A 14090-nucleotide genomic window follows, 5' to 3' on the forward strand; every position below is an offset into this window, starting at 1 on the left:
TGCTGACTTTAGTAAATAATAAAACATAAAAACATGGCATTGTGTGTGAGTTCTTCACAGTTGCTGTTGCTGAATTATTTTAATACATACAATAAATGAAATATTACTGACTATACAGTCGTGGCCAAAAGTTTTGAGAATTGCATAAATATTGGAAATTGGAAAAGTTGCTGCTTAAGTTTTTATAATAGCAATTTGCATATACTCCAGAATGTTATGAAGAGTGATCAGATGAATTGCATAGTCCTTCTTTGCCATGAAAATTAACTTAATCCCAAAAAAAAACTTTCCACTGCATTTCATTGCTGTCATTAAAGGACCTGCTGAGATCATTTCAGTAATCATCTTGTTAACTCAGGTGAGAATGTTGACGAGCACAAGGCTGGAGATCATTATGTCAGGCTGATTGGGTTAGAATGGCAGACTTGACATGTTAAAAGGAGGGTGATGCTTGAAATCATTGTTCTTCCATTGTTAACCATGGTGACTGGCAAAGAAACGCGTGCAGCCATCATTGCGGTGCATAAAAATGGCTTCACAGGCAAGGATATTGTGGCTACTAAGATTGCACCTAAATCAACAATTTATAGGTTCATCAAGAACTTCAAGGAAAGAGGTTCAATTCTTGTAAAGAAGGCTTCAGGGCGTCCAAGAAAGTCCAGCAAGCACCAGGATCGTCTCCTAAAGAGGATTCAGCTGCGGGATCGGAGTGCCACCAGTGCAGAGCTTGCTCAGGAATGGCAGCAGGCAGGTGTGAACGCATCTGCACGCACAGTGAGGCGAAGACTTTTGGAGGATGGCCTGGTGTCAAGAAGGGCAGCAAAGAAGCCACTTCTCTCCAAAAAAAAAACATCAGGGACAGATTGATCTTCTGCAGAATGTATAGTGAATGGACTGCTGAGGGCTGGGGCAAAGTCATATTCTCAGATGAAGCCCCTTTCCGATTGTTTGGGGCATCTGGAAAAAGGCTTGTCTGGAGAAGAAAAGGTGAGCGCTACCATCAGTCCTGTGTCATGCCAACAGTAAAGCATCCTGACACCATTGATGTGTGGGGTTGCTTCTCATCCAAGGGAGTGGGCTCACTCACAATTCTGCCCAAAAACACAGCCCTGAATAAAGAATGGTACCAAAACACCCTCCAACAGCAACTTCTTCCAACAACCCAACAACAGTTTGGTGAAGAACAATGCATTTTCCATCACGATGGAGCACCGTGCCATAAGGCAAAAGTGATAACTAAGTGGCTCGGGGACCAGAATGTTGAAATTTTGGGTCCATGGCCTGGAAACTCCCCAGATCTTAATCCCATTGAGAACTTGTGGTCAATCCTCAAGAGGCGGGTGGACAAACAAAAACCCACTAATTCTGACAAACTCCAAGAAGTTATTATGAAAGAATGGGTTGCTATCAGTCAGGATTTGGCCCAGAAGTTGATTGAGAGCATGCCCAGTCGAATTGCAGAGGTCCTGAAAAAGAAGGGCCAACACTGCAAATACTGACTTTTTGCATAAATGTCATGTAATCGTCGATAAAAAGCCTTTGAAACGTATGAAGTGCTTGTAATTATATTTCAGTACATCACAGAAACAACTGAAACAAAGATCTAAAAGCAGTTTAGCAGCAAACTTTTTGAAAACTAATATTTATGTAATTCTCAAAACTTTTGGCCACGACTGTACTATTATTACTATTAAAATATAAAATCGTTACATAAAACAAAAAAATAGACCACTATGTTTTTCAATTTTGTGTTCGACAAAAAATCTGCAGATGCATGTTGTCCACCACATTCTCTAAAAATGTATGCATGTCCTACATAACTTTAAAAACAGATATCAGTGGCTCTAAAAGATCGTCCTTGATGGACTCTGCACAGAAGAACCGTTCTGTGAACGAGTTCTCTATGCACCACTGACTGGCAGTCTTAAGATCCGTCATGACATGCACCTAAGAAACGACAGTGCAAAAGAGGATAAATAAATATATGCTGAACAATAATGGCTGCAACTCCTCTAACAATACATACTTTTCGTGGAGAGAGAACCACCTGCTTCAAACTCAAGGGTGAAAAGATTGGTTTCTTTTACCTAAAAAACACATATAAATTCTGAATTTGAGCCATTACCTTTAGTACTACCTTTTTAAGGGACCTGGCACTTTTCCTGAGGAGCTGCTACAAGGTAACATATACATATTATATACATTTATAATATACTTTTCATTTTGTCGTATTCCATGTATCTCTGTATATTCAAACATTAATCTCAACATAAATTTATAAGTTTAATTGCTCATTAAATGTCTGAAAATACACCTACATGTTACTTTTGTGTTCTTCTGTTCCACCTCTGTACAAATTAATTTTGTTGATACTGTTTTCATTTGATTGGTTACTTATTATTCTTATTCTACTTGTTCTTATTTTATTGTTTTAATTAGTAATTTTAAAAAGCTTATAAATATATATTTTTCAAATTTGACTTAAAAGATGACATACTTTTAATAAAGTAAAAAAAAAAAAAAATCACTTACCCCCATGTCATTCCAAACCGAGCCTCGTTGAAATAAAAGCATGAATGACCCTTTCAGAGTCCTTAAAAGAAAGAAATGGTTTCACTTCAGCTAAGACTCTGAGATGGAAAAAAATGGTTTTGACTACTGTACTAATCTGTTTGTCAAATTTAAGAGCACCATCAAAATAGACCCCCAAATTCTTCACTGCTGGTTTCACAGAAGAAGATAAATGGCCAAGATTTAAGCCAGGGGAGCGAGCAAATTCTGACGATTCAAACAATATAATCTCAGTTTTACCTTCATTTAGGTGAAACAATTTAGGGACATCCAGGCCTTAACATCAGATGCCAGTAGAACATCCAAACCCTTGTTATTAGATTCCAGGGGCAGATAGATTTGGGAATCATCTGCGTAAAAATGGAACAAGACACCATGTTTCCTAAAAATTGACCGCAGGGGAAGCATGTACAAAGAGAACAAGATTGGAGCGAGAATAGAGCCTTGAGGGACACCGCATGCTGAGGGGAGCTGCATCTGAAGTAAATACACCAACACCAACAGAGAACCTTCTATTGTTAAAGTAGGATTGAATCCATTTGAGAGCATTACCCTGAATGCCCACCCAGTGCTCCAAACGAGAAATCAAAACAGAGTGGTCAATTGTATCAAATGCCGTCTTCAGATCTACTAACAGCACTAACACAGCAGATCTGGCAGCATCAAGAGTCAGTAAAATATATTGCCATTTTCATCATTTTGCAGGTTAACAGTGTTTTCAAACATCACTTAAGTTTATTTTAATGATGATAATTAGGTTTACATGGCATGAATACCCACAGCACCACTAGATGGCAGCACTTTCACATACAGTCAAACCAAAATTTAATCAGACACCTTCAACATTTCTCACATTATCAGTTTATTCACTATAGTTTAGAATATGGTAATAAAATATAAGAACTCAGTGTTAAACTGTGTCAGAACAAATTCATTTTGATAATGTCAGATAACTTTGATAGAAAGGTATGTAAAGAATTAGGGTTGAATAGGTGTCAGCTGTTAATTATAAGTACACAATTAGATAATACCAATTTAGGTCAAACAATTGCGAAGCAATGCTTAAATCTGTTCAGTCTGTGGTGTAAAAAGGTAGCATTAGCAATGAAAGAAAAACACTTAAAGGGATAGTTCACCCAAAAATCAAAATTATGTCATTAATGACTCACCCTCATGTCGTTCCAAACCCGTGAGACCTCCGTTCATCTTCGGAACACAGTATAAGATATTTTAGATTTAGTCCGAGAGCTTTCTGTCCCTCCATTGAGAATGTATGTACGGTATACTGTCAACGTCCAGAAAGGTCATAAAAACATCTTCAAAGTAGTCCATGTGACATCAGAGGGTCCGTTAGAATTTTTTGAAGCATCGAAAATACATTTTGGTCCAAAAATATCAAAAACTACGACTTTATTCAGCATTGACTTCTCTCCCGGGTCTGTTATGAGCGCGCCGTTCACAGCACATCCGGTTCGCGAACGAATCACTCGATGTAACCGGATCTTCTTGAAACCAGTTCACCAAATCGAACTGAATCGTTTGAAACGGTTCGCGTCAACAATAAGCATTAATCCACAAATGACTTAAGATGTTAACTTTTTTTAACATGGCTGACACTCCCTCTGAGTTCAAATAAACCAATATCCCGGAGTAATTCATTTACTCAAACAGTACACTGACTGAACCGAGCCAGATAACGAACGAAACATTGACTCGTTCTCGAGTCAAGAACCGGTTGCATCGGTTTTCGGATCACCGGTAGTGATGGGAAGTTCTGTTCTTCTCCGCGAGCCGGTTCTTTCGGACAGTTTGATTCAATAAACCGGTTGCCGAAAACGGTTCACCAGTTATTTTGCACTCGACGTAATGACGATGGCGATGATTGCCCTTGATTCAAGCCTTCGGTTTACCCGCGCTCATAACATTAGCACAGAATCAGTTCAGAATCAATCACCAAAAGAACCAGTTCGGTTCAGACGCGCTGTGTGTCAGTCTGCTTCACGCATGCGCAGTATCATCAGCTCCACGGTTCTCGAATCGCACGCGTCCGACAGAAACGGTTTTTGACTCGAGAACGAGTCAATGTTTCGTTCGTTATCTGGCTCGGTTCAGTCAGTGTACTGTTTGAGTAAATGAATTACTCCGGGATATTGGTTTATTTGAACTCAGAGGGAGTGTCAGCCATGTTAAAAAAGTTAACAGTTTAAGTCATTTGTGGATTAATGCTTATTGTTGACGCGAACCGTTTCAAACGATTCAGTTCGATTTGGTGAACTGGTTCAAGAAGATCCGGTTACATCGAGTGATTCGTTCGCGAACCGGATGTGCTGTGAACGGCGCGCTCATAACAGACCCGGGAGAGAAGACAATGCTGAATAAAGTCGTAGTTTTTGATATTTTTGGACCAAAATGTATTTTCGATGCTTCAATAAATTCTAACGGACCCTCTGATGTCACATGGACTACTTTGAAGATGTTTTTATTACCTTTCTGGACGTGGACAGTATACCGTACATACATTCTCAATGGAGGGACAGAAAGCTCTCGGACTAAATCAAAAATATCTTATACTGTGTTCCGAAGATGAACGGAGGTCTCACGGGTTTGGAACGACATGAGGGTGAGTCATTAATGACATAATTTTGATTTTTGGGTGAACTATCCCTTTAAGTAGAACAAAGGTCAGGTAAAAGTGTCTGAATAAATTTTGGTACCAAATTTTTATCATAAGTAGCACGTATATTTGTAGCAATAGCCAACAATTCATTGTATGGGTCAAAATTATTGATTTTTCTTTTATGCCAAAAATCATTAGGATATCAGGTAAAGATGTTCCATTAAGATATTTAGTAAGTTTCCTACTGTAAATATATCAAAACTTAATTTTTGATAAGTAATATGCATTGCTAAGAACTTCATTTGGAAAACTTTAAAGGTGACAATTGTCGTGTCGCGCCGCACCTAAAGTCACTGGACGTGACAAAGTGACAGTTGAAAATCATTTGAAATTTGTGTCAATACGTCATAAATGGAACGTGGCAGCAGTTTACTGACGGGGATTTGTTGTGTTGCGTGTAGACTGCATCAATGATTATAATGAGTGCAATAGTTATTTTGTCACGCCGCTCACGTCCGGTGTAGACACAGTGTCAGATTGCAGTTTTTCGGATATTTGTATCTCGGCCAAATATTGTCCTAACAAACCATACATCAATGGAAAACTTATTTATTTAGCTTTCAGATGATGTATAAATCTCAATTTTAAAAAAATTTACCCTTATGAATGGTTTTGTGGTCCAGGGTCACATATGTCATATGTTATTTTGCTATCCTCACTTGCATAAATGAACTTTTAGTGTCCTGCACCCATCAGTAAAAAGATATCAAAAATTATATCTGGTATCTGAATAATTTTTGGTTTGTCTGTACATTCAGACTGTTTTTTTTTTTTTCAATTTACAGTAAGTTTTAATTAGAATCAATCCTTTATTATGTGCCAGATAATGTACAAGGACCAGGCTGTGACCTTGATCCTAGTGCAGTGACCCTCCCGGGCTGCTCGTGTCGTGCCCAGTCTTGCCTGCTCAACAGCTGCCCCTGCCTGAGGTTTGGCCAGACGTTTGACAGCGTGGGATGTCTGAACCAACAGCAAGAGGACGGCAGCTACAGCAGGCCTGTATTCGAGTGCAATGCCTTATGCGCCTGCAGTGAGTCCTAGCAGAACCGCGTGGTTCAAAAGGGAGTGGAGGTTCGTCTGGGTGTTTTCAGCACCAAGGACAGGGGTTGGGGGGTGGAGGCTCTGGAGCGCCTTCCTTGTGGCCGATTCCTATGCGAGTACGCCGGGGAAGTAATTGGGTCTCACGAGGCCCGTCACCGCCAGCTCTCCCAGACTCCCCTAGATATGAACTACATCATTGCTGTGTTGGAGAACAGCAGAGGGGACAGGGTCACCCAGACGTTCGTGGACCCCATGATCGTAGGCAATGTGGGGAGGTTCATCAACCACTCCTGCCAGCCCAACCTGCTCATGGTGTCCATCCGAGTGCACTCACTGCTGCCTAGACTCGCTCTGTTCGCAAATCGAGATATAGAAAGGTACAAAGAACTGACTTTTGATTATGCAGGTGGACAAAACGGGAACACAAACGCACTGAAATGGGATAAAGCACCGACCGGGACACACACAGGGCCTGATGCTGATAAAATACCACTGAGAAAAGTCTTTCACTGGGGATTCAAGCTGCACAGCATTTTTACCATTAGATATGTCAGTTCATCATTGAATAAAGTATTTAATGTGTCCTAATGAGTGGGGATTAGAAATGTTTTGTAGAAATGTTAAAATTATATGGGTAAATGATTAATTTAATGTTCAAAAATTGAATTTATGTACAAATATCATGACTGATTTAACATAAAACAGCAGAAATACTTGTTTATTATTATTTATTTTTTGAAAATGTTTTTTGATTTTGGGTTTTGGGGTTTTATGTTTTTTTTTGTTCTTGTTAGTACGTGAAATGGTATAATAAATTTTAGTTTTTGTGTGTGTGTGTGTGTGTGTGTGTGTGTGTGTGTGTGTGTGTGCAAAACATTTATTTTATGTTTTATTACAGCATGTTTGGGTGTACATTTAGCTATAAACCTTTATGATAAATTCTTTGACAATTTTTTATAAGGTTTAATTTGTTAAGATTAGTTAAAAGCACAATGTATACATGGGGGGGAAAATATTTTTTTTTATATAGAATTTATGAATCTATGTTCTAAAATATATATTTTAACATTTCAGGTACAAATTAACATTTATTTTAGTAAATGTATTATGAACAAACATGAGTATGTTTATGAACATTAACCTAGATTCATAAATGCTGTAAAAATTACTTTTTTAATCTAAACATGAAACAACTGAAAAAAAACACAGATTGAAATTTAATAAAATACATGATGAAAAAAAGTTTATTTAAATTTTAAATGAAACAATGGCAACTTACCGAAATACAAAAAAATTAAGTTCTAAAATGACTAAAACTAAAACTGAAATAAAACTAAATTAAAGCTAGATAGATGTATTTAAAAAAAATCAAAAATGTCTATTGACTGAGATTTCCAACAGGAAGTTCAGTCCAATGCATGAAACCAAACTTGATGTGTAAAATGTCACTGATAAAGGAAAAATCTATCTGCTCCTACCCAGCATGATAATAAATTAATAACAATCAAAACAAAACTACTACCACAAAAAACTAATAAACCTAATTATATAAAATATTAGTAAATAGTTTAATACTAAAATAACACTGTTCATGATAATGCATTGACTATACATAAGTTTTCCTTCATGAGAAGGTATTTTTACTGTTTCACAGGTTTATCTTGTCATTGATTTATTGATTGATTTTAATGAAGAAAGCAAAACCATAAATATGCATCTATGTAAGCTGCACATTGTTTATTGATATCTATATAATATAATATAATATAATATAATATAATATAATATATATTTTTTTTCAAATGTTCAAACATGGTTCACATAGTAATATTTGAGAATCCAGTGTAGGGTTTATAATAAGACGATAAACCTTATTTATTATCAGACTGAATTCTGTGCTAAGCACCTCAAAACTAGAGTCAAACTGCTGCAGTGTTAACAAATTGCAGGTTATTATAAAGTGTTAAACAAACTATCGGTTCTTCCAAAACGTGCAACAGCAGCAGCATCTTGTCATTTGAGTGTAAATGTCTCCTTTAAGAGCAGTCTGGGTTTCTCACCACATCCAAGTGGGTAATGAGCAATTAAAAAGGGCCCATGGGTGTTTTAATATAGTAACAGCTTTTAGTCTCCTGTCACACACGGGTGTGAGTGACCCATTTCACTCTGACGCCACCCTGAAATCTGCCCCCTCTCCTCTCCATCTGCCCCATATCCACTCCAGCCCCACTTTCATCTCCATCGCAATATTAATATCCACATCTGGGTTAATTAGCACCGAGACCAGAAACCGGAGCAAAGCACAAGGCATGCTGGGTAGGAGCAGATAGATTTTTCCTTTATCAGTGACATTTTACACATCAAGTTTGGTTTCATGCATTGGACTGAACTTCCTGTTGGAAATCTCAGTCAATAGACATATTTGAGTGCATGTTTTTCATGAATGTTGTTATTTATCATACTGAATAATTGTGTTGATATTATAAATTAATATATTAAAAAAATAGTATTTTAGAGGCAGGGACCTAAATATATGCATTAATAAAAATAAGAAGAAATTGTATTATTAATAACAATTAAAAAATTTAATAAATATATATATATTATATAAATATAATATTAAATAATATTCTATCTAATATATAATATATAATTCAAATTCATAATAAATAAAATAAAATATTTTATATTATTATTAATCAATAGGTTAATTAAAAAAAAGTAAATTATTATTTTAAAAATATAATTAATATTTTTTTTCTAAAATATTATAATTTATTATACCACATGTTTAGGATGTAATACGCTGGGACATTTATTTATTTTGCCAATTTTTTTGTAGTATTTAAGTCCCTGATTCTGATGTATGATGACCTAAATGTGCAAATAGTTTTCTCAAGGATTTAAGCCATTGTTCAAGATTGTGGGGACTGAAATATTAAGCTCATATTGTTCAGCTACTTTTGTAAAAATGTTGAAGTGGACATGCCCTCTTCAGAGTGTCTGGTGCTTCTGCTCGGTGTGTAGGGATTGTTTTTCCTTGCACTTGGATGGGCTGATAATGTGCGGATTGTGGCAAACTCTCCGAATCCTGTTTTTGTCTCATGAGTCACTGGGTTTGGTGAGTGAGCACATTCCCAGGTCTCTATGGTAACGGGATGTGTGATATCGACTGGACGGCGTGTGTAGGCTGGAGTGTTTAGCAACGATTGTTGAAAAGTGAAATCAGTAATTCTCTGCTCAGTTAGCAAGTGTAAGCTCTGCTTCTTGAGCCTCTTGAACACTTAGGGTTTGACTAACTAAGGAGGGCATGTCAAGGTCTCATTGGTGTCTTTTCATGGTGAGGTCACATTTTCTCCTCCGTCAGAGAGAAATTGAGCAGCACTGATGGCAACCTCTGCACCGTTGAGAGGGACGCTTCCTGACACCTCTGACATTGTGTACTGTGCTTGTCTCTCCTGTTTGTCAGATGAAAGTTAAATTATTAATATCTTTAAATAAAGAATTTTGGAGGGAAATATGGACCAAAAAAGAAAAAAAAAGAAACTAAAAAAGTTTTTAATTTGTTTATTTATATTTATAGATTTATAATTTATAAGATAATTTAATAACATTAATAATCATTAGTTGTCATTTGATTATTAATCAATTAACGTGAAGCAGCACTCCTAATGTTTGAAAATACAATAATTAATTTTGATAAAAAATATTTATCAGTATTAAAATTTAGATATTAATATATTTAAATAAGAAATGTACTGAGAAAATCAGTTTTTTATTATTATCATTATTATTTGCTTAATATTACCTTGTATTATATACATGTATTATTATTATATTAAAATAAAGTGATAATTTTAAAGAGTTGATGATTTTAAATAATTTAATAACCTCAACAGCTATCAGTATATCAGCTATCAGTATATTAATCAATGAGCAATACTGATAATGTTTAAAATACAATAATTATTTTAGTATATAAATAATATATTTAATAAAAATATATCAAATGTACATAAAATAATATATTTAATAAATAATAAAAAATTAATGTAATAAGTAATGAATGTAATAATAATAAATAATAATGATGATTAATATTGATTGAGTAACAAAAATTTGTAAAGTTTTGATAATTAAAAAATGCTTACATATACGTACATTTATAAAATGTGGTATGGAATGGGTAACAAACAAAACAAAACAAACAGAAAAAAACGGGTAGTAAACTTGTGATCCCAAAAAAGATGCATTTGTATTTGTTGACTGGCCTTATTTTCTCTGGCTTGAGATCCTCAGGAGAAAGTAGGGCAGTGTTTTATTAAACAAGTGTGTCCTTCAAGAGTCGGTTAAAGTCCACGCTGCTGGTGTTCAGTGAAGTGCCTTATAGTTTTATATAGAACATTGTCAGGAGAATTTCACTGCAACATGAGAAAAAAAAATATTCCAGTGGCCCAGATAACGATAGTATAAGCCATATACATAACATATACACCATAGAGATGACCTGCTGGAAATCCCTTTAGATATATAAGGTCTTTATTTAAAAAGTCATCCCTTCATTGTTAAAAATTTTATTCTTACATGCATTATGTTATTGTAATGGGTTTTGTATCCTGAGGTAAGATCATGCAACACATTCCAATCATCAAGTGCCCATATTTTTGTGTTAAAAGCTAACCAGTCTCTTGTGTCTTTGCTTGTCCTCCTCTGTTTAACATTCTCTTATTCTTCCTTTGCAGAAACACACTGAGCCTAGTTTCCTCTCATCCGTCACGCCTGTCCTCCACGCTGCCATTAGTGACAGTCAAATTGCACAGTGCTTAATAGTGACTTAATGAAGCTTTCGAAGCTCAAACATGCTAATCGGCCCTTATTCCTCAACACAGACCGCTGGAGGTCCTGTCATCTGGAATGGAGAAAGAAAGTGACGTTAAACTCAGCGGTTTGTATTGTGTAACAGCTCACAGCAAGATCACCGGCCTGTTTTGATGAGGGGAAATTGAGCGAATTTATTAACAGTGATGCCTTTTTAATTTCAAAAGCCTTCCATTGGATCTCTCTGAAGAGTCTGTCTGTGCTGCATCCTAAGATATCATATCTCAGATGAGTACAAATGATTCATTTCCATAGTTACCACGTACTAGACTGTGCAGATTTTAGATTATGATGCACATCTCTTGGAGCATGTGTTTATGCTTTTTTTAGCATGTGAACTGATAAACTATGGAATATGCATGTGTAAAATGTATGATTCTAAACTAAATAATGGTTTATTAATGACAATTCTGACTCATAGAGCAATAAGCTACAAGACCCAGTTAGAGTAATGCTGTAGCTCGCTTAATAAGACCATTTCCTCTGAGAAAACCAGAGCCATTATCACAGTATAATTGTATTTTATTTTTAGTGAGGAAGAACTTTGTCCTGTAGGGTGGGTGCAACTGTCTTAAATTATTATCAGTTTAGAGGTGGTTCTTATCAGAGAACACAAAATAGAGATTTTTGGTTTCAGACGTAACCATGTCACAGTCCACCTGCTGTTACACTTACACTAGTGTTTAACAGTATGGGGTTAAATAAGATTTTGAATATGTTTTTAAAAAAGATGACTCTTATGCTCACCCAGGATGCATTTATTTGATCACAAATACAAATAAAAAATAAATAAAAAATGTTGTGAAATATTATTACAGTTTAAAACAACTGATTTCTATTTGAATATACAGTTGAGGTCCACCTTTCAGAATCTGCAAAAATATCATATCATATCGGCTCTTAATGCATGTTTTTTCCTTCTGGAGCATCATTGAACATTTGAACCTTCTGTAATAGTTGCATATGAGTCCCTCAGTTGTCCTCAGTGCGAAAAGAGGGATCTCAAAATAATACAGTCATTGCTGGAAAGGGTTCAAATACAAAAAAATGCTGGAAAACCAAAGAATTTGCGGGACCTGAAGGATTTTTCTGAAGAACAGCAGGCAGTTTAACTGTTCAGGACAAACAAGGGACTCATGAACAACTATCACTAAACGACAGCAACAACAAAAAACCCCAGCTGTGGATCATTCACATAACAACACAGTATTAAGAATCAAGAGGATGTAAACATTTTTAAAATTTTAACTATTATTTTCTATTGTGGACTATATGTAAACATAATTTATGTGAAATATCTTATTCAGGTCAGTAGTAAATTAACAATTTTTATTTTATTTTTTTTGCATTTTTTATTTTTTTTACATTTTAATTGTAATTTATTCCTGTGATGCAAAGCTGAATTTTCAGCATCATTACTTTAGTCTTCAGTGTCACATGATCTTTTTGAAATTATTCTAATATGCTGATTTGATGCTCAAGAAGCATTTCGTTCTATTATTAATGCTGAAATGTTTTTCATTATGGCTTTGTTGAGATACATTTTTTTTTTTTAAAAGAATCTTTATTTAACTTTTTTGTTTTGTAACATTATAAAGGTATTTACTGTCCTTGCTGAATAAAAATATGAAAAAAAAAAAAAAAAAAAAAAAACGTGTCGTTCCAAAGCTGTAAGACCTTTGTTCATCTTTAGAACACAAATTAAGATATTTTTGATGAAATCCAAAAGCTTTCTGACCCTCCATAGACAGCAATGCAACTACCACGTTCAAGGCCCAGAAAGATAGTAAGGACATCGTTAAAATAGACCATGTGACATCAGTGGTGGACTATTTTAACAATGTCCTTACTACCTTTATCTTACGTCTTACGGGTTTGGAATTAATGACAGAATTTACATTTTTTGGTGAACTATCCCTTTAATTTAATCAAGCTTGACAAGCAATGGCTGTTTGATCCTCACTGGTTGGTTAATTTTATTTCTGCCTTGCAGTCAGCACTCAATTTACTCACCCCTCAATTTTGTTGACACAGAACAAAATGGATTCTGATGGATTATTGTGATGTTTTTATCATTTGTTTGGACTCATTCTGATGGCACCCATTCACTGCAGAGGATCTATTGGTGAGAAAGTGATGCAATGCTGAATTATTCCAAATCTCTAAAGTCACTTTGGATGGCTAGTAGTGGGTGAGTAAATATTCAGCAATTTTCAATTTTGGGGCAAACTATTAATTTAAACACATCACTTATAATTTCTCCAATTCTATTTGTGGTCCAAACACTAACAACTGTTCTATAATGGCATTTGTCACATCTTCTAGTTGTCTGCAGTGTTTCTCCACAGATGATTGTTGTTTTTTCGTGGGTTAACTGTTGCATCCATCAGCAGATCAAAGGGACGGATGTATGGCCACTTTTGGTTTGAGCAGCTGTAGCTGCAGATATTTCCATCTCAAAGGCTTACTCGATGCTCTCTTCCACTCCACACAAACGCACACAGGTGGAGAATAAGGTGAGAGCCCAGTGCAAGACGCACAACTTTGTATGATAATAGTGACCAGAGTCCACCCACACTCATGGCCCCTCTTACTCATCCTGCTGTTCAGAATACAGCACACAATGAATGACAAGCACAAAGAGCCTCTATCGTGTCTGTCTGTGTGTCGGGCATAGACCTCATTCTCAGGGTGTGAGCGCACATTAGGTTGTTTGGTGATCTACCTTTATGTGAGTGATAGCTGTTCTGGGGAAGAAGGAAGGCATTTTTTTTGGGATGCTGCTCTGAAAAAGAGTGTTGTGTAATCGGCCATAGCTTTTAGAAATCAGATCTTAAACTACCGTTCAAAGGTTTGGGGTTGGTAAGATTTTGAAAATAAGTACCTTGTGCACCAAGGCTGCATTTATTTCAACAAAAATACA

The 14090-nt window shown here is 35.8% G+C and overlaps 1 protein-coding gene and 1 pseudogene across 1 annotated transcript in view; both read left to right on the top strand.

The window, feature by feature from the left end:
* Positions 1-1997: 1997 nt before the first annotated feature.
* On the top strand, positions 1998-7042 carry LOC109078334 (annotated as a pseudogene).
* Positions 7043-13560: 6518 nt separating this feature from the next.
* Positions 13561-14090, top strand: part of itpr1b (inositol 1,4,5-trisphosphate receptor, type 1b) — a 127454-nt gene continuing 126924 nt past the window's right edge. The window contains exon 1 of the mRNA XM_042733861.1: positions 13561-13683. The gene's annotated coding sequence lies outside the window, so the exon portion shown is untranslated. The remainder of the gene's footprint in view (positions 13684-14090) is intronic.

This window comes from Cyprinus carpio, chromosome B11 (assembly GCF_018340385.1).
Source record: "Cyprinus carpio isolate SPL01 chromosome B11, ASM1834038v1, whole genome shotgun sequence".
Taxonomy (NCBI): domain Eukaryota; kingdom Metazoa; phylum Chordata; class Actinopteri; order Cypriniformes; family Cyprinidae; genus Cyprinus; species Cyprinus carpio.